This window comes from Colobus angolensis, unplaced genomic scaffold, assembly GCF_000951035.1.
Source record: "Colobus angolensis palliatus isolate OR3802 unplaced genomic scaffold, Cang.pa_1.0 Scaffold122, whole genome shotgun sequence".
Classification (NCBI taxonomy): Eukaryota; Metazoa; Chordata; class Mammalia; order Primates; family Cercopithecidae; genus Colobus; species Colobus angolensis.
In genome coordinates, this window is record NW_012113364.1 from 2966445 (window position 1) to 2990033 (window position 23589).

The 23589-nt window shown below is 40.4% G+C and overlaps 1 protein-coding gene across 1 annotated transcript in view; it reads left to right on the forward strand.

Moving 5' to 3' along the window:
- The window catches only part of AUTS2 (autism susceptibility candidate 2), a 1211676-nt gene that overhangs the window by 311058 nt on the left and 877029 nt on the right, over positions 1-23589 (forward strand). The window lies entirely within an intron of this gene.

The following is a 23589-nucleotide window of genomic DNA, read 5'->3' on the forward strand; positions in this document are numbered from 1 at the left end:
TACCTGTGTCCTGGGTGTGTTTTATTTATTTTTTGGCAGGACCATTGGGTAGGATTGACTATTACTGAAGAAAGCAGAGGAAGGAATTGTGGTTTACAGAGCAGGTGCTGCTAATTAGAAGTGGAACAGGTAATTTTTGGTTTGCAGATGTTTCTCTGCAGAGGCAGGGAGATCTGGGATCAAACAAAACAATGGTTCCCAAACCTCACAGATCTTTAGAATAATATAATGAGAGCTACTAAACCCATATTTCTGGCCCTTCTTTAGGACCTAATGACATTTGTAGTTTTAGGAAGTTTCCTATTTGAAAACAGCCTGCTTGGAAGTCACTCTTACAAAGAATCAAGGGCATATTTGGGTGATGGCTTTTAGTTAAAAGATTGGAAAGATCGAAAGCCTCAATAGGATGTAGTGGGCAGTTTGGAGTCAGAATTCTGCCTCATACATAGTGAAGGATATAATCCTGGTAAAACATCTGGGGTGATGGGTTTCAGATGGACCCAGAAGGCTTCCAAGGTAATACCCTAAATCTGACAACCAGCGCAGTGTTTCTAAAGGTACACTTGTGTCCTGAAACGCCAGACTGGAGTTATAATAGTAATGATTAACATTCACCTAATGCATACCATGCTCCATTCAGTGAGGGAGTTTTTGTGGTATAACCTATAATTTGTACAACAACCCTGACTAGTAGGTAATATCATGGTTACTTAACAGCTGTGGAAACTAGGGCTCAAAGAGATAAAGTGACTTGTCTGAGGCCTTGGCAATGAGGGAAGGAGCCGGGGTTTAGACTCAGATATCTCTAGTTCCGTGGCTTCCTCTGTTTTCCATATTTGGATGAAGTTTTATTTAATTTGTTCCCGATAGGGAGTTGGGGAGAGGGAGAAAAGCCTAAATTCTATGAAAGGTGATGTTCCTGTGGTATTTGTGACTCCTAATTTATGCCTCTCTGTGTGAGATACGTGAGAAAAGTAATTAATCTCAGTGGAGAGAGATTGCAATGTAACCACCCCCTCTCCCTCAGGGCCCCCCTCCCAGCAGGGTAAGAAGGAAGGCTTCTTATTCTGAGTTAACACCAAGCTGCGGATCTTCATCCTTGAATCTTTTTATTCTAGACATGATCTGACTTTTCTATTTTGTGTCCTCAAAATTATTCTTTCTATTTCTTTCTACTTCTTCAAGACTTTCAAGGTCCTCTGGTGACAGAATTTTATGATCGGAAAAGAAGACTAGGACTTAAGCATCTTAAATTTGAGTAGCTTTTGGTCTTAATGGCCAGCTTTCTGGTACTAATGGTATTTGAAATCAAAGCTATCTTTCTTTTAGGTAACATATTTGGAAAAGCAAATATTTTGACTCTTTATGAGTCATGGAGAAGGAAAGCATGAATTGTATCTTTGGCCCTATGTAAAACTTTTAAAAACAAGGACTATTTTCTCATCTTCAGTGTTGATGCCAAAATATGCTGTCCAATAAATTGTTATATTTCTGGTAAGAAGGAATGCAGAAGGTGATAATTGAGATAAGGCCATAATACTTCTCATTTTTAATATTCTTAGGATCACTTGTGCTATTATGAAATCCCAACCCGTCTGGTAACTGCCCATCTGGAAAATGAAGGACTTGGAGTTGAATGTTTCTTAGGCTCCTCCCCCTGGGTCCCATAGTTTTTTAAATTTATGAATAACACAAATACAGTGTCGTAGAGGTCTGTAAAGGAGTCTGTAGGTCTGAAGGTAATGCTGTTTTGGGGTCAGTCTGTAACTGATAGGCTCTGTGAAGACATTTATTTTATTTATTTATTTATTTATTTATTTATTTATTTATTTATTTTGAGACGGAGTCTCGCTCTGTCGCCCAGGCTGCAGTGCAGTGGCCGGATTTCAGCTCACTGCAAGCTCCGCCTCCCGGGTTTACGCCATTCTCCCGCCTCAGCCTCCCGAGTAGCTGGTACTACAGGCGCCCGCCACCTCGCCCAGCTAGTTTTTTGTATTTTCTAGTAGAGACGGGGTTTCACCGTTATTAGCCAGGATGGTCTCGATCTCCTGACCTCGTGATCCACCCGTCTCGGCCTCCCAAAGTGCTGGGATTACAGGCTTGAGCCACCGCGCTCGGCTATTTTTAATATTTTTTTTTCTTTAAAATTTTGTTTTCATGTAATATGAAGATATTTAAAGGAGAGGTGTAAGATGCATTTGGTAGCGGGAGTCGTTTGTGTGTCAGCCCAGACAAATGCCATCTGTTATGTGATCATTGGTAAAGAGTGACACATGAGTGTTTAATGACCACAGTAGATGTTCAAAAAGCTTGTCTGAAGAATACTTGTGATTGCTTTCCTGTCATCCTAGATGCCAGTAAATATCACAATTACTTTGTTGCCTGCCTTTGCCTCTTATCAGGTAAAGAAACTGAATCTGACCATCTTAGCTGGGAGGGGACCTTGAGATGAGAGTGAGCTTTGGGGAGCATTTCTACATTAATGGATTGTCATTTAGTGCCTGTTCTTGAGAACTACAGATGAAATAGGGAAGAGGCGAGAACTTAGTCTTTATTTCTGACTTGGTGAGAGTGAATTAGGTTTGCATCTTATTAGGAAATGGTACTTCCTGAGCAGACAACTTAATGCATAGCTTTACTGTAATTATGGGAAGATGTTACTCCTTAGTAGAGAGGAAAAATAGGATTTTTTTTTCTGAGACTCCGTTGAAGGCAACTAATCTTTTTACTCTGAGAGTGCAATTATAATACTTTTATAGGAAAGATGTGTAGTTCTAAAACCGAGCTGCTTATTCTTTCACTTCCCTGGTTATAAAACCCAAGTTCTTGTGATGTTGTTTCATACTGCCAAAAGAAAGCTTTTAAACTGAAACTTATTTGTTGGATGATGTTTTTGAGTATAAATACATACTGCCTTAGAAGATGCTGAGGTGGCACTTGTCTTGGCAAATTGTTGCACTTTTTGATATGAGAAATTTGAATACTCTTCTTACTTCCCAAAGGGGTTAAAAATTATGAAGAAATGAATAAGTTACCTCTTATACAACTCTTATACAAAAGAGAGCATGTCTTTCTGACCTCTGTAAATGAACTACTTGTTCATGATGTAAGCACTTAAACATGGTATATAAAAAGTTTTATCAAGGACATGGTACTTTTTTTTTTTTCTCAATGTAGATATAAGGGTGGGAAAAGCAAAAGAGGTTGCAGAGGTCCTCTCCTTAAAGAGCTTTATTCTCTAATTGAGGGACTAAGTCACAATGAAACCACTGAGGAACACAAGGAAGTCACGTGTTGCTAAACCGGTAAGCCAAATTATAACTTCCTGAGAAGCACTTTGGGAAAACGTAACCCTTCCTAGGGCATTGAGTTTAGTTTCAGTATGTCTAACTTCTAGACCATGGGGAATTCTTTAAAAATTTAGGGCTTTGTAGTTTAAAACACACAGAGAGAGCAAAAGGGTTTTAAAAATAGAGTACCAATGATGAAAAGTTGATGAGCATTCGGAGAACTCTCAGATTTGGCTCTGACTGAATTTCTAAATCTCCATTTAGTCCATTAGTTTGTCCTTTCTCTGTAGTATGAACTGAGCCAGAGGACATATGCTTAGTGAGCTAGAAGGCATTTTTAGGTTATCTGAACTCTTCTAACAGACACCAAGATAAATCATCAAAATAAATCCTGTGGTCTCCCTCCTTCACTGAATTTTAGGTGCCAAAATGCCATTCATCTTAGGGCAGAATTTCCTAAAGAAAGAGGCAACCTGTTGAGATTGCTTTAGTCAAAGAAAAACATCATTTTAGAGGAAAGTAGAGGAATTTGTGAATATTTCAGGATCCTATTGGTAGACTCTAAACTTGTTGGTAAGGATGGCTTATGTGGGAATGCCTTATGTGGTTTAAAATCTTTATACTAGTTAATCTGGGTAGGTATTTCTTGTTAGGAATAAAAATTTGCTCTTCTCTCTCTGAAAATCTAGTATGGTGGGAGATTTATAGTTGACATTGGAAACTGTAGACACCAAAAGTGTCTACTGCTTTCTAGGAAGAAGAGGGATCCATCCCAGTGCCAGGCGTTTCAAATTAGATAGATTACTAGAACTCTGCATGGTGGTTGCATCTTCTTCGTGTATTGACATTTCACGTTGGTCTTCCTTGGAGTAAGTGACAGTGGTGCTATACACTAAGAGCCCAGGTGACTGGGCCACCCGCTCTTTCCACCTGTCCTGATGGAACAGTCTATCCCAGCCCATGGTCTTTCCTGTTGAGAGTGTTTACTACCAGAGGCTGGTCCCTTATTTCAGCACGGCTTAGACTTATCCTGTTGTCTGACGAGTTTTCTGTCAAATTTGTTACTAGTAGAAATTATCTTGCAATGGAGGATTTATAATGGAAAACTTTGATTAAACAGATCCAGTTCAAGTCTCATTTCTGAAGATCTGCTAATTAGTTTTTGATGGAAATCTAGGCCAAAAATCACACAGGTATTTATCCAGTTTGACTCTAGAGCCTACCGGTTTCTGAAAATCAGAGCATCTGAGACACTAATGTAATTTGGGGTTTTACTGTCATAATGAAAAGACAGAAACTTTGCTATGTGCTCTTTCATACATATTTTTGTTATAATAGTTAGATGTCTGCTGGTACCTTGAACTAGTATTAAGAAATGTCAGTTAAACCATTTTTACCTCATACTTCAAAATTTCAAGTTTAGCAGGTTAATTGGGATTTCATTTGCTTTCGAAAAATTGTATAGTCATGTGAAGGTTACAAGCTAAGGTATCAAATAAAATTATTTATATGTTTTTCCCTTTTGTGAATTTAAGTTGCATACTACTTATTCCCCTTGCCTAAAGTACAGAAATAAGAAAAACCATAAGGAAAGATGGAGGGAATAAAAGATTGGCTTATGATCTCTCTTGGAATCTTGATTGACTTGAATAAGAATAAGATGCTAGTTTTAACATCAGGTAATTGAGGAACCCCAATCTAGGCTTGTCTCTGTTCAGGAATTATTCATGTATTATATTGGAAGTATTGGTTTGTAACTGGGATTGGTAACCCCGACACTAATATAATAATGAGTTATATGAAAGATGTTTTGCTTTTGTTTTTATCTTGAGCATTTGGAAACAGGTTTATTGGAATTTTTCATTTTGTGTCTTTTAACTCTACTTCGTTGCTATGAGCCCTGAATGTTGGGAATAGTGAGCATAAACATCAGTTAACTTTAGTGAGATACATCTTTGGAATGTTATGGCCAGTAATAATTTTATCCTAAATGACATTTGTAATTTTAAATAAAAATTTAATAAAAATTGACTATAAAAAGGACGTAGCACATGTATTAGGATTCTCTGGAGAGCAAGTACCAACAGAATATATATGTAGATAGATAGTAGATAGATAAGAGGGGATTCATTTGGGGAATTCGTTCACATGATTATGGGGGCAGAGAAGTCCCATAACAGGCCCTCTGCAAGCTGGAGACCCTGGGATTCACAGTATGACTCATACCAAGTCTGAAGGCCTGAGACTGGGGTAGTCCTTGAATCCAAAGCCTAGAGAGCCTAGAGTTTTGGTGACCAAGGGCAGGATGTTATTTTTTATTTTTTTATTTTTTTGAGGCGGAGTCTCGCTCTGTTGCCCGGACTGCAGTGCAGTGGCGCAATCTCGGCTCACTGCAGGCTCTGCCTCCCAGGTTCCTGCCATTCTCCTGCCTCAGCCTCCCGAGTAGCTGGGACTACAGGCGCCCACCACCACGCCTGGCTAATTTTTTGTATTTTTAGTAGAGACGGGGTTGCACCATGTTAGCCAGGGTGGTCTCGATTTCCTGACCTCGTGATCTACCCACCTCGGCCTCCCAAAGTGTTGGGATTACAGTGAGCCACTGCACCCGGCCAAGGGCAGGAAATTATATCCCAGCTCCAGGAGAGAGAGAGAGAGACCATTTCGCCTTTCCTTTGTTTTTGTTTTATCTGGACCCCTGGCTGATTGCATGTGCCTGCCCACATGGAGGGCAGATCCTTCCCCACTTAGTTCACTCAAACTCAACATGCCAGTCTCCTCTGGAAATACCCTAACAGACACACCCAAAGATAATACTTTACCAGTTCTCTGGGTATTCTTTAATCCAGTCAAGTCAACACCCTAAATTAACCAAGACAGCACATTAACTACCACTTCATAAAATAAAACTGCAGAGAGAAAATAAGCTGAATGGGAAAAGGAACTGCAATGAAAAGAATGGGCAGTAATTCAGCTTGGGTGATCCTGATTTCTATAGGAGTTGTTCCATAAAACAGTGACCTTTTATGTTTCCCAAAGTAAGAAAATTTTATATGTGTATGTGTGCCTGCAGAACTTTATTAAGGGCCATTTGAATCCCATATATTGTTAGAAGAGTTAAGAAAGATAAAGCGATAGGAGTGATTTTCAACTCTGGCTCCCATAAATTTCTACAATGTTAGTGATTGAAGAACGAGGGAACACATCTTTCTTTTAATAAGTCCTAGCCAGTGCACTTCTGGTAGTTGATGAGGGTAGGATAGAAATCCCTTTCTTTATTTAAAACTGTGCATTTTTGTGATGATTAAATTTTACATTTTTCCCTCTTGTGATGATATAAAGTTATCTGCATGTGGCCAGATCTCAGCTACAGAACATGAAATAAGCCTCTGTATGTTCTGCATTCTAATCTCTGTTCACAGCAATCCTATATCCACACAAGTCTGTACATGACAGGTAATGAGTGGGAAGTGGGAGTAGATGGGTGACTGTGTGGTTTGCAATAGTGGTGGTGGGGAGCTGAGCAGATGGTTGTGATAGCCACATGCTGCGTGATTCCCGTGGGAGTTGATGGTGGTGACAGGCGACTCACAATGTGCTATTTACAGTTTGGGTTTGCAGTCTTTCGGTGACATCTGAATGCTCTTTAGCAACTGCTTTCATTACTGCCTTTCGAGGAGCTGTTAATTGAAAATGAAATTGTGGGTGGGCTTTAAGACAGGCAGGCGCAGGCAATTCTGTGTGGTAAATGTTACTTGAGAACTGTTGGATGTCTTCATGCCCAATTTGTAATTCATTTTCTAAGACTGTAAAATCCAAAGGTGCATTTGGAGATTCAGTTATGTATACACATAGACAAAGCTGATTGTCACACGTTGTCCAAAGGGTCAAACGTACAGTTATTGGGACGGGTGCTGTGGTTCACGCCTGTAATCTCAGCACTTTGGGAGGCTAAGATGGGAGGATTGCTTTGAGCACAGGAATTCAAGACCAGCCTGGGCAATATGATGAGACCTCGTCTCTAGAGAAATAAAAAAATAGCCGGGCGTGGTGATGCATGCCTGTGGTTCCAGTTTCTTGGGATGCTGAAGTGGGAGGATTATGAGGGCCCAGAAAGTTAAGGCTGCAGTGAGCTATGTTCACACCACTGCACCCCAGCCTTGGCAACAGAGCAAGAGCCTGTCTCCAAAAAAAAAAAAAAAAAAAAAAAATACACTTATTTACCTGGAAACAAACCTAGGGGAATGCTTGGTGATCCCAGCTGCCTGCTCATGTCTTACCTTGTGTGGTTCTCTTTAATAAAATGTATACAACTGTGTGAGGTTCTTATGTGAAATCTGCTGACATCTTATAGTGTTCCGTGTGAGTTTATTGTAGGACTTCATCCTCCTTTCTTCCTTTAGCTCTTCATATTGTTACTATGCAGGAGTAAATGTTTCTTCTCTTGAAACTTGGGATACATTTTTCCCTCGGTATCCAAGGAGGATTCTTTCCAGGACTCCTCATGGATACTAAAAGCTGTGGATGATCAAGTTTCTGATGTAAAATGTTATAGTATTTTTATGTAACCAGCACACATCTTCTCACAAACTTTAAATCATCTCTAAATTATTTATAATACCTAATACAATGTAAAAACTATGCAATTCATTATTATATTGCATTGTTTAGGCAATAATTACAAGAAAAAGAGCCTGCACATATCCAGTATATAAGTGACCATTGTAGGCCTAATCACATTTTTGATCTGCCATTGGTTGGATCCATGGATACAGAGGGCCAACTGTGTTATATTCAAGTTCTTACATATAACATTGTTTCTTGTAAACCTTCTCATGTGATACAACTCTGTTGAAGGCAGTTGGAGCCTGGAGGCAAACAAGAGAAGAAGGAAGAGAGAGGGTGGATTTTATTGGACTTTGACAGTGGTTGATGATCTTGATTCTCTTATGGCTGCCCCCAGCTGCAGGATTGTGATTTGTTTCTCATCTTCAGAGTTGTTTGCTAAAGCATTAGTAGCATTACTGAAATGGTAGCTTTTGTAAATGTTTATATGTTGAATTGTTTTATTGCCCATAGCTTTGCACAGAAACCTTGTGCTGAACAAGGAATGACCTCCCTCTTGGAAATGCTGTTAACTCTCTTCTTAATTAAATATGAATATAGATGCAATATTACTGCATTTTTTAAGCTTTCCCTTGAACATTTCAGCGAACACTGTCTGGGACAAAACCATGCTGAATTACACGCTTTGACAACTATCGCTCTTTGCTCTTAGAGACCCCCCGAGGCTTGGGGTGAGGAGACATATCCCTTGCTGTACTTAACCCTCAGTCTCATTAGACCTGCTTTGCCACAGGAACCCTGCTGTTTTAATGCATTTGAGCTGCTACTGGGTCCTAATGATGTTTAAAAGAACCTGTCTTGGTATTCTAAATGAACTCTGGAGCATTGCCTATTGATGCAAGTGTGGATGATTTTGTATCAGGCAGATATAACTTTGTTATTTACTCTGGGGCTTTTTACACCTAGGGGTGTGCATCCTCACACTAGTGCTCACAGAGACACTCACAGGAGCAGAAACCAAAATAGCTCACAAATGTGGGCAAGTCCTGTGGGGGCCCACCAGATGTCTCTCAGGAGGCCTGATGAACTGTGCCATGTGGCCTTCTAGAACATTGTACCTGCATTCATTGATCACAGCTCTGCAGAAGCTGCCACTTCTCCTATGTGCCTGCCTGCAGTGACGCTGATGTAGTAGGTCACTCTGTAATCACTGTTTGCACCTGCGTTTGCTCAGGAAGTGCTTGTGTCATACATCTTGAAATCATGTAGTACAAACCTGGACAGGTCCTAATTGCTGGTGATGGTACTGAGAGGCTGAGATTGGCTATAATTAGATAGAATAGCAATTAGCTACATTTTCTGAGTAGGGAACATACAGAATAATGTATCTCAAAGGGAGATCTTTGGACCCCTATGTCAGAGCAACTGTGGATCTTTTGTTAAAATGCAGATTCCCAGGTTATCACTTTGGCATAGTCCCTTGGGTGGGGATCAGGGTGTGGCAACAAGGAACTGGAATTCCTTCGGTGACTCCAGTACAGGTGCTGCAAGAGCCATATTTTTAAATAAACTGTACTTATTTTTTATTTTCAATTAAAAATTGCAATATTGTTAGCAAAACTTGGGAAGAATCTTAAAATTGTAAAAACACATCTTGTGGAAATTAATTTTGTCAATGATTGGATCATATTTTTGTTTTGTACATTTACTAATTGAATTATCTTCCAAAATGTATTGGCAAGAAAGAAATGTTTCTACCAGGTGATGTAGACATTATTATTACAAAAAATGATGTTTTCAAAATAGCTGCTTTTTCTAGGTGTTTACTAGAATGGACCTGATAGAATAATTGTATTCTAGTATTCTCTCCTTAGGCCCACTGGCTCACTCAAATAATAGCTGTTTATAAAGATGCTAACCGGAATTTTTTATTTTTCATTTTTTTAAGTTCTAATTTTTTGTTTTTTCCCTTCTGTAGACAATGATGATGATTTCTTAAGGTTTGTACATTTTTTGAACTCTTCAAATTACAATAATTGGCAATATTTGGTACTGGGGGTCAAGTGTGAAAGAAATCTGAAAATATCCCCCATATCAGTGGAGACTAAAGACCGTTTGTTATTTTCTTCATTACCAGCAAAGCTTCAGTTTAATAAAGATATAATTGAATTTACAGTTTTGATTCCACAAATTCAAAAAGAAATATTTTCCTTTCTAAAGCCAAACAGAATAAAAATTCTCATAAGAAGTTTTGTTTAAGTAGCAAAACCTATTCTTAGGATTTAACAGTTGCCTGAGATGTGTCAACAGTAGGTAGCGTTTGTTTTTTTATATATTGCTCTGAGGCCAAGAATGCTATTTCCCTGGAGATGAGTGCAAAATAATCTACTGAATAGTTGCTAATGAAATTATTATATGAGAAAGATTATTAATAATGACTTTTGATTTTAAAAAATACTATCATCACATTTCCCTAAGAAATAATGATGATGATGATGAAAAAAGCAGTTGCTTTGAAATACAAAGCTGGGTGGTAATGGGCTTGGTGTGCACTGCTGGAAGGTTGAATGGTACTTTGTGAAACTTCAGCAGCCCACTTGCATAATTTATCATTACCTGTCCCCTACCTCTCTCTACTTAATTCTGAATCTGTATTTCTCAGATAAACATGGCAGTAGGGAAGATAGGGAAAGGTGTCTAGGGGATGTGATTATATGGATGTTTTTTAAGGGGAATGTATTGGTGTCATGGGATCCTTGGAATGTCACCTTGCCAGCTGGAATCCTCTGTGGCAGGGGTACCTTCTGCCTGAGTATTGCTCATGCTCGCTGGGCTTGTTCTGCCCAGTTGGCCCGACAGGCTGCACTTGGCTCATGCTACTGGCCTGGATCCCACACCTGCCAAGGGCGAGCCAGGCGTAGAGTGGCAAGGGGTGTGTGGGTGAGTATATTAGTCCTTTTTCACGCTGCCAATAAACAAATAGCTGAGACTGGGCAATTTATAAAAAAAGAGGTTTAATGGACTTACACTTCCACATGGCTGGGGAGGCCTCACAATCATGGCAGAAAGCAATGAGGAGCAGGTCACATCTTATGTGGACGGTGGCAGGCAAATAGAGAGAGCGCTTGTGCAGGGAAACACCTGTTTTTATTTTATTATTTTATTTTTTATTTCTTTGAGACAGTCTTGCTGTGTCACCCAGGCTGGAGTGCAGTTGTGTGATCTTGGCTCCCTGCAACCTCTGCCTCCTGGTTTAAGCGATTCTCCTGCCTCAGCCACCAAGTAGCTGGGTACAGGCACCTGCCACCACACCCAGCTAATTTTTGTATTTTTAGTAGATACAGGGTTTCACTATGTTGACCAGGCTGGTCTTGAACTCCTGACCTTGTGATTCACCTGCCTTGGCCTTGCAAAGCGCTGGGATTACAGGCGTGAGCCACCATGTCTGGCCTGAACCTCCTGTGTTTAAAACCATCAGATCTCATGAGAGTTACCCACTATCACAAGAACAGCATGGGGAGGACCCCCATGATTCAATTACCTCCCTCTTGGTTCCTCCCACGATGTGTGGGAATTGTGGGAGTTACAATTCAAGATGAGATTTGGGTGGGGCCATAGCCAAACCATATCAGTGAGTGAGCTTGGGGTATGGCTGTTGTGCAGAGCCAGACATGCCTGCTGCTGCTGCAGGGTGGGCAGCCCCAGGCACCGAAGAGTTGCTGGCTCCATGTGAGGCTGTGGCTGGACAAGATGCACTGCATGCGACTTCCACTGTGGGCACCCCTGTCTGAATGAGGGCAACAAGGGGGCACTCAGAAGCTTGGAGATGCCAGGAACCACAGAGCCCCAAAGAGGGTGTCACAGCCCTATCTCAGGGAGCCCCTAGGTCTGGGCTCCCCAAAGGGCTGCAGCTCTTCTCTCCTTGTTAACTGCAATGTGAGGAGCAGGGGGAAAAGTGTGTTTCAGCCCTGTTTGTGTTACAGCTCATCAGTGTCGCCATTCAACAGGTCTTGAGTTCTTATCCCATGTCTAGGAAGAATGAGGTACAGCAGACAACTGGAGTGTGAGCAAGGTGGAAAGGAGCTTTATTTGATCCACAGAACAGCTTCCAGGAGACCTCAAGTGGGTAACTCCTTTCCACAGACAGGTCATCCCTATGAGTGTCCACCTCTCACTGGAGAGGAAACCCGCAGTAGTAACTCCTTTCTGCAGCTGGTAGTCTGATGTCCGTGTGAGCCTTACTGAGTCTCGGGTTTTTATGTGCTTAGAAGAGAGGAAGTACATGTTGATTGGTCCATGGGCAGGCCTGAAAAAAGCACCATCCGATTGGCTGAATGGTCATCAATGAAGTCTTCACTCTGGGCGGCAGACTCCACTTGGAACTGGGTGGATTCAGGCTGTCCCTGGCTTGAAGGTGGGATTTCACTGGGGACCTGTCCCTTTCTGCCCTGAAACCTGTCTGCCTCTTACCATCAACATGCCATACATGGCACTCAGGCTGTTGATGCCAAGGGACACCCGTAGGCCCACAGTGAGCCACCTTCAGTCCTACCTTCGCCTCCCTCCTATGCTCATGGGTACCCAAAATCTGGAGGGGGTGCTGAGGTGTCAGGGGGCTGGCGTGTCAGTGCCACCTGAGTGCATGCATGCCTGGCCAGGTTGTGACAGCACTCAGGCTTAGCCTCAATTTTCCTCTGAAATCGGAGTGGGCTTCAGGTATGGGGAGAGGCCAGGTAGCGAGAGTAGGTACTTCTGAGACTGCTGGGGCAGGGGCACTTCCCCAGGCCCCTGAGAGCTCAGGGATGCCCGTGTCTGGGGCCACAGCTGGGCAGCTGCATGTGTGTCCAGGAGCATGAATCTCTCACTCTGCCAACTCAGTAGAGGGTGGGGCTCCTGCCTGTTCCTGGCCCCAGCGAGTTCCTTGGAGCATACAGCCCTGGCTGCAGCCAGTGTCTTGGCAGCGGCCACTCCAGACGGGCTGCTGCTGCCATCACTGGGACCATGTAGGGAGTATATTAGGGCTGCCCCATGGTTCTCCAGATAGACTAAGGAGACAAATCGACATAGTACAGTATTGGAAAGAAAGAATATGGAGTTTAAAAGCCGTTTTCATGGTCATTCTGCCCCTGCTCTTCTCTGCCCCCTTTCTAACTGAGCAGACCCGTACTTCTCCTTTCATCTCTGTCCTTGAGCCTACCTTCAGCTCTTTGGCTTTCATTTTACTCTCTCCTTCCACCCAGTGTCTTTTGCTTGCTTCTTGACTCAGCCAGGAGTGCATGAGAAATCACTTAGATCTGCTCTCAGAGTCACAAAATGCCTTTGCTTCCTGTTTCCTTGTTCTTTTTACCATACTGGTTCTTTTCACTAAACATTTAGATTTATCATCTCTAGATTAGTGCAGTGTTATTTAGCTCATTGCTGTTGTACTCTGGTTAAAAAAGTTTCAGTGACCATCCACAGCCATCTAAGTAAGATTGAAGCCTCTTAATATAGGACATTTTAGGCCCTGACTAATCTTGCTGCAATGTACCTTCCCAGTTGCCTCTTCTACTCTCTGTAAACACCAAGCTGTAACTACAACTGTTATTTGGATGAACCCTGTGCTTTCTCCACGTTCTTGGGCCTGTGCTTAGGCTATTTTCTTTGTTTAGAATGTTCTTCTTTGTCATATTTGTCTTCTAGTGACTAGTTCAGACCCACTTCTTCCTTGAAGTTTTTATGATATTTTCCCTTATAGGTGATTGCATTGTCTTCCCAACTCTCATGATCCTTTGTTTATAACAAGGGTGACCTCAGAATTTATCACCTAATCTAGGACATTTCTGAGAATGAAAGGGGGCACCATTAATAATTACCTTGGAACAATAAGCATAAATCAAGCCTTCCTGAAAAACTGGGATATATAGTCACTCTGTAATTCACTTTTGGCCTTTTTCATACCACACTCTGTTTTGAGTTGGATGTATACATGTTCTTCTTTCCACCGAAATGTTGAGCTCCTTGAGGACCTCACTGTGTGACACAGCAAGGGGCCTAGGCTTATGTCACATGTAGGGAAACAACACCCTTAAAACCACTGCTATCCTTTACTTGAGGATACCCCTCTCATATTTATAGTTTCTATTCGTGTCTCTTTCCAGTCTTTTCTCCATGTGCTAGCCAGAGTGATCTTTTACAAATACACATTTGATCATATTATTCCCACAAGTAAATCCTCTCAATTGCTTCTCAGGATATTCAAATTGAAAATCAGACTCCCATCATCTACAGTGCCCAGTGATCCAGTGCCCTGTTTCTTTAGCTTCATCTCATGCCCCTCTTGCTTACTGGCTCCAGCTCCCGATCTTCTTCCATTCCCTCCCACATGCCAAGTTCCTTTGTACCCTGGGCACCTTATGCTGTCCTCTTTAGATGAAGTGGTTCCCTCTCTGTTTTTTGAATGATGAGATCCTTCTAGTCCTTTAGGCTTGAACTGAAATGTCATCTTTGATAGGGGCTTTTCTCAACCATATGGTTTAACTCAGGACCTGCCATTTGTCCTCTGTGTTTTGCACTCACCTTTTTAACTTCCTAACACCACGTTTATAATTATAGATTTTTCTTCCTATGTCCTTCCTTATGTCTGCACCTTCTGCTGCACTCCAGGCTCTCCTGAGGAGAGGTACCACCTCCACCAGTGTTCGTAGCACATTGCCTGGCACACAGAAGGTGGCACTCAGTAATTAAAGTTGAGTGGTTGAAGGTTTGAATAATAATTTTTCCAATGGATGACATTGCTAATTCCACACTCCTGTTATATTCCAACTTTAATTGGCGACAAACACACACACACACACACACACACACACACACACACACCCCAGACCCCAATACAATATGACCATTGTCTTCTCTCTCTGGGGATATGCAATGTAAAATAAGATACTGATGAGCGCATGCTGCACACCAAGCAAGAATTTATCCCAAGAAACCCTTGCCCCCTGGGTGGGCTGTGTCTGCTGTTCTCCCATGGAATGTATCAGCAGTTTGTCTTGCCAGTGTCCTAGCCTGTCAGGATGGTAGAATTGCTAGTGCAGCCCAGAAAAGCTGACCTAGGGAAACCACAGCCTTCCATTTTTTTAGAGGTGATCCAAAAGAGACTAGACAAGCAGAAGGACAGAGAGGACAGTTGGTGGGAGTGAGGTGGAATTTACTGAGTACTCTTTTACATGCAAATATTTGTGTGGGGCTCTACTTTTTTACCATGAGTACAAACTCTTTTTAGTATCATTGCATGAATAGCATGTCTTTTCACTGAAAAATTATTGTCCCACATGCCCTCGGTTTAAAATGTTTTGATCTTAGAAAACAGTTTATTTCCTTTTAAAGTGGCTCAATTAATTCATTTCCCACATATTTGCTCATGCAGAAAACATCAACTAAGCATCCTTTGTGTGCAAACCTTATACAAGAAACTCTGACGTAACAGGGAGGACATGTTTAATGATAACTGTGCCCATGATGTGTTTATGGCTTGCTAGATCCATTCTGACCCACCTATTGTAAAGAGTTCATGAAGAGCTCTTAGCAACAAGTGAGGCTGAGACTGGTGGATTTAATGCAGTTGAAAGGGAGACAAGGTTGAACATCTCCTAGAGAGCGAATACCTTCAGAGATACATATTAAAGTTCTTTAAAATTGTTTCTTTCTTACTGTGCCATTTTTGTTGACCGCCCTTCTGCCCTTTTAACATTTGAGAAAAACGCGTTATTGTACTGAAAGCATCGGCAGATGTTGGAAATAGTATTTTGTTTATCAGTTTTCTTGGGTGCTTATTTTTAAAAATAAAGGCTTAAACTAAGGTTCGCACATTTTTCACTCAGGTGCAATTTACTGGGAATTACCTGGCCCATTGGTTTTATGCTTAATATTTACAGATTATTAAAATCTCAGTGGCTCTCAAACTGCATGGGCCAAGAAGATAGGTGTATTTTCTAGAAATGGTCTTGCTTGTGGACACTGACCCATTTGGAACGACTTACTCTTGGAACTCTTAGTACAGGAAACTCTTATGTTTCTGTCTAGAGGTGGAACTGTTTATGCTAAATAGAAATACCTTTCATTTTCTATCATTTCTGTTTTCTTGGAAGTAGATTATTTTTGATGCAAGTAGAGCTTCAGAATTTGAATATAAATTGTTTGTTTGTTTATTTACTTATTTATTGAGACGGAGTATCACTCCGTCACCAAGGCTGGAGTGCAGTGGCGTGATCTTGGCTCACTGTAACCTCTGCCTCCTGGGCTCAAGTGATCCTCCCATCTCAGCCTCCTGAGTAGCTGGGACTATAGGCTCACACCACCACACCTAGCTAATTTTTTTGATAAGAGATGGAGTTTTGCCGTGGTGCTCAGGCTGGTCTCGAACTCTTGAGCTCAAGCAATTCTCTTGCCTTGGCCTCCCAAGGTGCTGGGATTACAGGCATGAGCCACCGTGCCCGGCCCTTTGAGTAAAAATTTAAACTTCAGATTTATATAGTGAGAATACTGATGGGAGATTGAACAATTAAGTGATCTCAGGAGTAGATTATAGAGCTGTTTCTAATTTACTGTCAAGTTATTTTTTCCCAAAAGATAATTTATAAACTGCTTTTTTGTTTATGGAAATCCTGTTTGTTAGAAAGTGTTACAAATGGTAGTTTCCCGGTGAATTTCTTGAAATGCTGTTTATTCAGTAACATTCACTTCTCCAAGGATACTACTCACTGTCCCTTGACATTCATTCATTAAGTATTTATTGGTCATGTACTGCTATGGACAGACATAATTTTGGGTGCTACATTAGGGAACAAAATAATGAAGACATCTGCCCTGGTGGAAGTTACATTCTCCTCGTTTATTAAATTGTCTTAGTTGTATACAGCTTCCATTGAAATGTTTAACCCAGACCTTTCTTCTCAACTTCTAGATTCTTAAACTCAGCTCCTTATCAGAGTCTTGCTGCCTAGATCATCCACAAACATTTCAAACTCAGCATGTCTCACATTGAAATCTATAATGGTGGTCCCAAAATTGCTCTTCCTCCTCAATTTCCTTCCTTAGTGTGTGCACCATCTGCTAAGCATTCAAGCCATAAATCTGTTCATACTAGAAACCTGAAAGTCAAACTCGTCTTCCCTTCATCCCCCCATTCCTACATCCTGTAGATTTTTGTCCTATGTATTTCTCATCTGTCCCTCTCTCTTCACTGTTTCCTATCCTTCCTGCCAGTGCAGTAGTTCAGGTTCTCTTTCTCTTGGAGGTGTGATGACTAGCTTCTCATCTGACTTCTCAGCCTCTAATCTTGCCACTGTTAAGTTCTGCTCTTCAGATTCCTGCATTAATGTGTTCTTGACAACATGCAAATTGAATCATGTCATTTGTTTCAAGAGTTTTCATTGACTTTACTTATAGGTTAATCTTTAACTTTCTTTATATGGTATAGAAGCCCACACATTTTTTTGTTTTGTTTTGTTTTGTTTTAGAGAGGATCTCACTCTCTTGCCCAGGCTGGAGTGTAGTGGTGTGATCGTAGCTCACTGCAGCCTCCACCTCATGGGTTCAAAACATCCTTCTGCCTCAGCCTCCCAAGTAGCTGGGACTAAAGGCATGTGTCACCACACCTGGCTAATTGTTTTTTTTTTCTTCTTCTTCTTTTTTTTTGGAGATGGGGGACTCACTATGTTTTCCATGCTGGTGCCCACACATTTTAAAGCCTTTCAGAGCATTCCCCCCCCACCTTTTTTTTTGTGCTTCCTAATCCCAGTGCCCCCGTCACATCAGACTTAATGTATTTTTTATAATGTCTTCCTCCACCCACTGCCACAAATCTGAATTTTTTTTTGCCTTCAGTGAATCTGCTCTTAGTTACATGTGAGAAATGTAGTTCTACTGAATCAGAAATGTACTATACTACCTCTTAGAGTAACAGAGCTCTTGAAAGGGATCCCCTGTACCTTTACGGGAACTGCTGGTTTTTTGTTAACATGGGTGAATTGTATGGTGGTAAAATCTGAGATTTTAGTGCACCCATCACCTAGTAATGTAGGTTGTAACTACATATTGTAGTAGTTACAACATGTTATTTTTTGTCCGTCACTCCCCTCTCACTCTGCCCACTTCTGAGTCTCCAGTGTCTATTATACTACTCTGTATGCCTTTGCATACCCATAGCTTAGCTCCCCCTTGTAAGTGAGAACATAGGGTATTTGGTTTTACATTCCTGAGTCACTTCACTTACAATAATGGTCTTCATTTCCAAGGATACTTGTTTTTTGTTTGTTTGTTTGTTTTGTTTTGGAATCTCGTTCTGTTGCCCAGGCTGGCGTGCAGTGATGTGATCTCGGCTCACTGCAACCTCTGCCTCCTGAGTTCAAACAATTCTTCTGTCTAAGCATCCTGAGTAGCTGGGACTACAGGTGCCTGCCACCACACCCGACTAATTTTTGTATTTTAAGTAGAGATGGGGTTTCACTATGTTGGCCAGGATGGTCTTGATCTCCTGACCCCGTGATCTACCTGCCTCAGCCTCCCAAAGTGCTGGGATTACAGTTGTGAGTCACCATGCCCGGCCCCAAGGACACATTTTTAAACTAACAAAATGTTCAGTTTGTTATTTGCCAATTTAATGTGGCACAGGGAAAGGAAAATGAGTTTTAGAGGACCAGCCTTTTACAAAAGATTACTGCAAATTTTAGTGGTTTAGTTCAAAAACTTTTAAAAGATCAATTTTTTTTTCATAATGGTAGTTGCTAGACACTTGTATTGGTGTGGCCATTGGGGATTATGGAAGCCTTTTGTTACTGGAAATAATTTTCAGGCCTCAGAGTTGTAAGTCAAGAATTGCCTGTACTGAACCCTTTGGAGTCTCTTCATTGTTATGGGGTAACTTGGCTTATGTGTGAATTAATGCTTAGACTTTCAAAGCAAGAAAAACTAGACATGATCTGAACCTTGTCATTCTGCTAAATTAATACTGAAATGAAAACTTTTACTGATACAAAGGCATTTCTGTTACCAGTAAATTGTGTAGACCTTGTGAAGATTTTGAGATGTGATTTATATTGGCTTATTTTTTAAAAAGCTGCCTTAAAAAGTGACCACAAGTGTGCTAAAAGGTTTATTTGAGGTAACCACAGTATTATAGCTCCCCTGGCATAATTATTCCATATTTTGTCTCTAGGAGTCAAGGCACAAAGCAAAGATAATCATAATGATTGTAAGAAACAGCACCTCCAGCTGGGATCCTAGGATTTTAATACTAGGATCTTTTACTTGTTGCAGCTTCCGCATTCCTTTTTGAAAAGCTTTTTTTAAACAACATTTTTTAGGGCACAGGCAAACTATTTTAGCAGAATGAAGCAGTAATTTAAGAAAAATCTTTATATCCCTGTCCGTTTCCACATTCTTTCTGAAAGGCTGCTCTTAGGGGTAGAAATACAGCTGTGGATGAAAAGATTGAGGTAAGGAATACTTTTCTCTTACATTCTTGTAGCTTGGGTCATTAACTATTCTCATATATGTCGACCGAGTTCATGGCAGCCAGGGGAGACAAGGTATAAAATTGATTGGGTTATGATTCAGAGAGGGGGAAACAATGGAAAAAATATATTGAACACTTTTACATTACTCAGACCCCTTCTACACTTTTTTCCTTTTTGGTTTTTAGACTGTATAAAGTATTGTGTTGGTACTGTGGATACAACGTATGGCTATTGATATTGATATAAAAAAATCTGTTTAGGTTCCTCTTTCAGCAGTTACGGGGATCTTCATTCAGACTATAAGATCATTTCTCCTAGATGTTACATGTTGGCAGACTGAAGAAGACAAAGATGTCCTCACATTGTTTTATGGCCACGACTTTGAATTCATTGGATCCCTTAAGAGATATCACAGACACTGTAGTTAGTTAGAAGGAAGGGGGCAGTTTTATTGTAAATATGTTCAGTGAAGAAGATAGCAGTGTTTGCTGTTGTATTGCTCAGGCTGTATGAACATGTATTTTGTTGGGGAGAAAGAGACTGGGAATCCGGATTCTTGGGTTACAGTTTCTGCCTTGCTGCTGGCACTTTGTCCTTAACCAAGTTATTGCTGCTCATTGACCCTCAGTTTCTGTGATTGTACCAGAATGCAGATGTTGTATTCTTCTAACACTGTGAAGATGTTATATATGCTGGAGTACTTAAAATTCCCTTTTTCTTAAAAGTGGGGAAAAAGTAGATTTAAAAAACTAGGAACTACCTGGACTTTGATAATATTAATATTTTAGATAAACCAGCACAGAAGTATGTGATACATACAAAGAACAACACCTCAAGAGTTTCTGCTTTGTGGTTATGACTCACTTTGGTAAAATTATGCTATGCACATGGTTATTAGACTACTGTAGATCCCAGTGAGTACATTACATTGAAAAACCTAAATGGAGTGGCCTCATGTATATAATTTTTTACAGTTGCCTTTTGCTGGGAAGTGATTAATATGAGATAGTGTATCATTTTTGTTTGCGGGGGGCAGGGGGGTGCATGCCTATTGGTGGTGATCTGAGGATTGTAACCTTAGATCTTTTACATTGAAATTACAGAAATTTGATTCTTATGGATAATTCATGGTGGCAGAATATAATGAAATTATTATTATCATTTTTAACCACTAACCCATGTTCCTAGATGTATTCATTTTTGGCTTAGCTAGCCAGCCCTCTTCCTTCCTCCCTCCCTCCCTCCTTCCCTCCTTCCCTCCTTCCTTCCTCTTTATTTTTCTATTTTTTTTTTTAGAGAGGGATCTTGCTTTGTCACTCAGGTTGAAGTGCAGTGGTACAATCTCACTGCAGTCTGAACCTCCCAGACTCAAGCGATCCTCTCGTTTCAGCCCCCTAAGTAGCTTGTACTACAGGTATGCACCACCATGCTCCGCTGTTTTTGTATTTTTTGTAGAGGCAGGGTTTTCCTATGTTTCCCAGGCTTGTCTTGAACTCCTGATCCCAGAGAATCCACCTGCCATGGCCTCCCAAACTGCTTGGATTACAGGTGTAAGCCACTGTACCTGGCCTGCTTTTCAGTTTTTCAGTAAGTAAATTGGGAGGCATATGTGTTGATTCTTCTGGCTTTTGAAAATCCTTCCCTATACCCTATTTATATAGACTGAATGAAATTGGTAAGATACAGTATTTTCTTCCTAGACTGCTCAACATTGGCGTGAAATGGTTCTTGTGTAGGACTCCTTGCCCTCTTCCAGGTAGCTCTCTTTATTCAGTACATGTTTTACATGCATTCTCTGTGTTTTAAACCTGAGAGACGTCAGAGGAATATAAGAGATGGTCCCTATTTTCCAGGGCTTCACCTCTAGGTTAATTACTTTGGGACAGTTTAAAGTAAATAAACTGTGAAACAATACTCTTGGAAAAGTTGGTGAATGATGGATACACGCTTAATTTTTCACTGATCTCCCTCGTGCTTTTTATAATGCCATGTATTTTTCTTGGGAGGGTTTCCTTACAGCTGTATTTGTGATCTTGGGCTAGAATTTATGAGCTGCCACCATTAAGGTCTCCCTCTGGCTTTGGCATCAGAGATGGAGAGTTGTGTGTGGTTTGTTTTCTTATTGTTAATGTGAGAATTTTTCCTAATCAAAATAAATGCCTATGTGTTTTTCCTGACTTTCTTGTTGGAATGACTGAGAGATGTGTGAATTGTAAAAATTTCTTCCTGAAATGAAGGACAAAATTTCCAAAGCAGAATGCATTGGGACTGTCTGAAGAAATGTATGTCTTCTGGTTTTAGTATTTAGACTTGAAGTTTTTTTGTTTTGTTTTTTAACCGTAATAACCAGGACAAGTAGAAAAGTTAAATGAAACAACATCGTGGTGGGAAATAGAAGGAGAAAACTGGACATTAATGAAAACCATTCTGGATCTCACAGATGCTATTAAGATTAGTAAATATTGGCCGAGCGTGGTGGCTCATGCCTGTTATTCCAGCAGTTTAGGAGGCAGATCACCTGAGGTCAGGAGTTTGAGACTAGCCTGGCCAACATGGTGAAACCCCCATCTCTACTAAAAATACAAAAATTAGCCAGGTGTGGTGGTGTGTGCCTATAATACCAGCTACTTGGGAGGCCGAGGCAGGAGAATGCTTGAACCCCTGAGGCAGAGGTTGCAGTGAACCGAGATCACACCACCGTATTGTAGCCTGGGCAACAGAGTGAGACTCTGTCTTAAAAAAAAAAAAAAAAAAAGCCAGGTGTGGTGGCTCATGCCTGTAACCCCAGCACTTTGGGAGGCCGAGGCAGGCGGATCACCTGAGGGCAGGAGTTTGAGACCAGCCTGACCAACATGGAGAAAAAATGGCTTTCTGAAGCCATTTTTGAAAAAGCTGTCCATTCTCCGCCTTTGCATTGCCTTTGTACTTTTATAAATAATCGGTTGTCTATATATGTGTGAGTTTATTTCTATATTCTCTATTCTGTTCCTTTGATCTATTTGTCTATCTTTATGCCAGTACTATACTGTCTTTATTACTGTAGCATGCTTTATAGTAACTTTTGAAGTGAGATAATGTTACATAGTTTTGGCTTTTTAAGATTCTTTTCACTCGCATATGACTTTTAGAATCAGCTTGTCAGGTTCTATAAAGAATCTGGCCAAGATGTTGGTTGAGATTATATTGATTGTATAGATCAGTTTGGGGAGAATTGACAGTTTAAAATACTGAGTTTTCAACTCTCAAACAAATTCTGTCTCTCTATTTAGGTTGTACTTATTTCCTTCAGCAATATTTTATAGTTTTCAGTATATAAGCCTTTCACGTATTTTGTCAGATTTATTCCTATGTGTTTCATTTTGATGCAGTAGTAAATGGTGGTGTTCTTTAACTCTAGTTTCCAGTTCACTATCAATATGTAGAAATTCACTGATTTTTGTATATTCACTTGCATTCTGCAACCTTGCTAAATTCACTTATAGTTCCAGTAGTTTTTTCGTAGGTCTGATTGGATTTTCTACATGGATGATCATATTTTTAGTGAATAGAAGCAGTTTATTTCTTTCCTCCTAATCTGGGTATCTTCTCTTTCTTCTTCTTGTCTGATTTCTCTGTCAAGAACTTACAGGATCATGTTTAATAGAAGAGATAAGACTGAACACTCCTGCCCTGTTCCTGATTTTAGGGGGAAAGACCAGAATCTTTTGCCATTAATTCTGAGCTTAGCTATACGTTTTTCATAGTGCCCTTTATTAGGCGGAGAATGTTCCATTCTAAGTTTGTCAGAATTTTAATCAAGAATGCATGTTATCTTTTGTCAGACACCTTTTTTCGTCTATCAAGATGATAATATGATTTTTCTTTTTTTGTTTATTAGTATAGTAATACATCGATTGGTTTTTAAATGTGAAACCAAAATGCATTGGTTTTTAAATGTGAAACCAAAATGCATTCCTTGGTAAACTCTACTTAGTCATGATATATTAACTTTTAAATAGATTGTTGGATTTGATTTGTTAAAAATGTTTTAAAGAATTTTTACACCTGTGTTCATGAGTAAAAATTGGTCTGTAGTTTTCTTTTGATCTGTTTGTCTGGTTTTATTATCAGAGTGATGCTGGCCTCATAGGAAAGGTAGGGAAATATCCCTTTTCCTCAGTTTCTTAGAAGAGTTTGCATAGAATTGTTATTTCTTTTTTCTTTTCTTTTCTTTCCTTTTTTTTTTTTTTTTTTTTTTT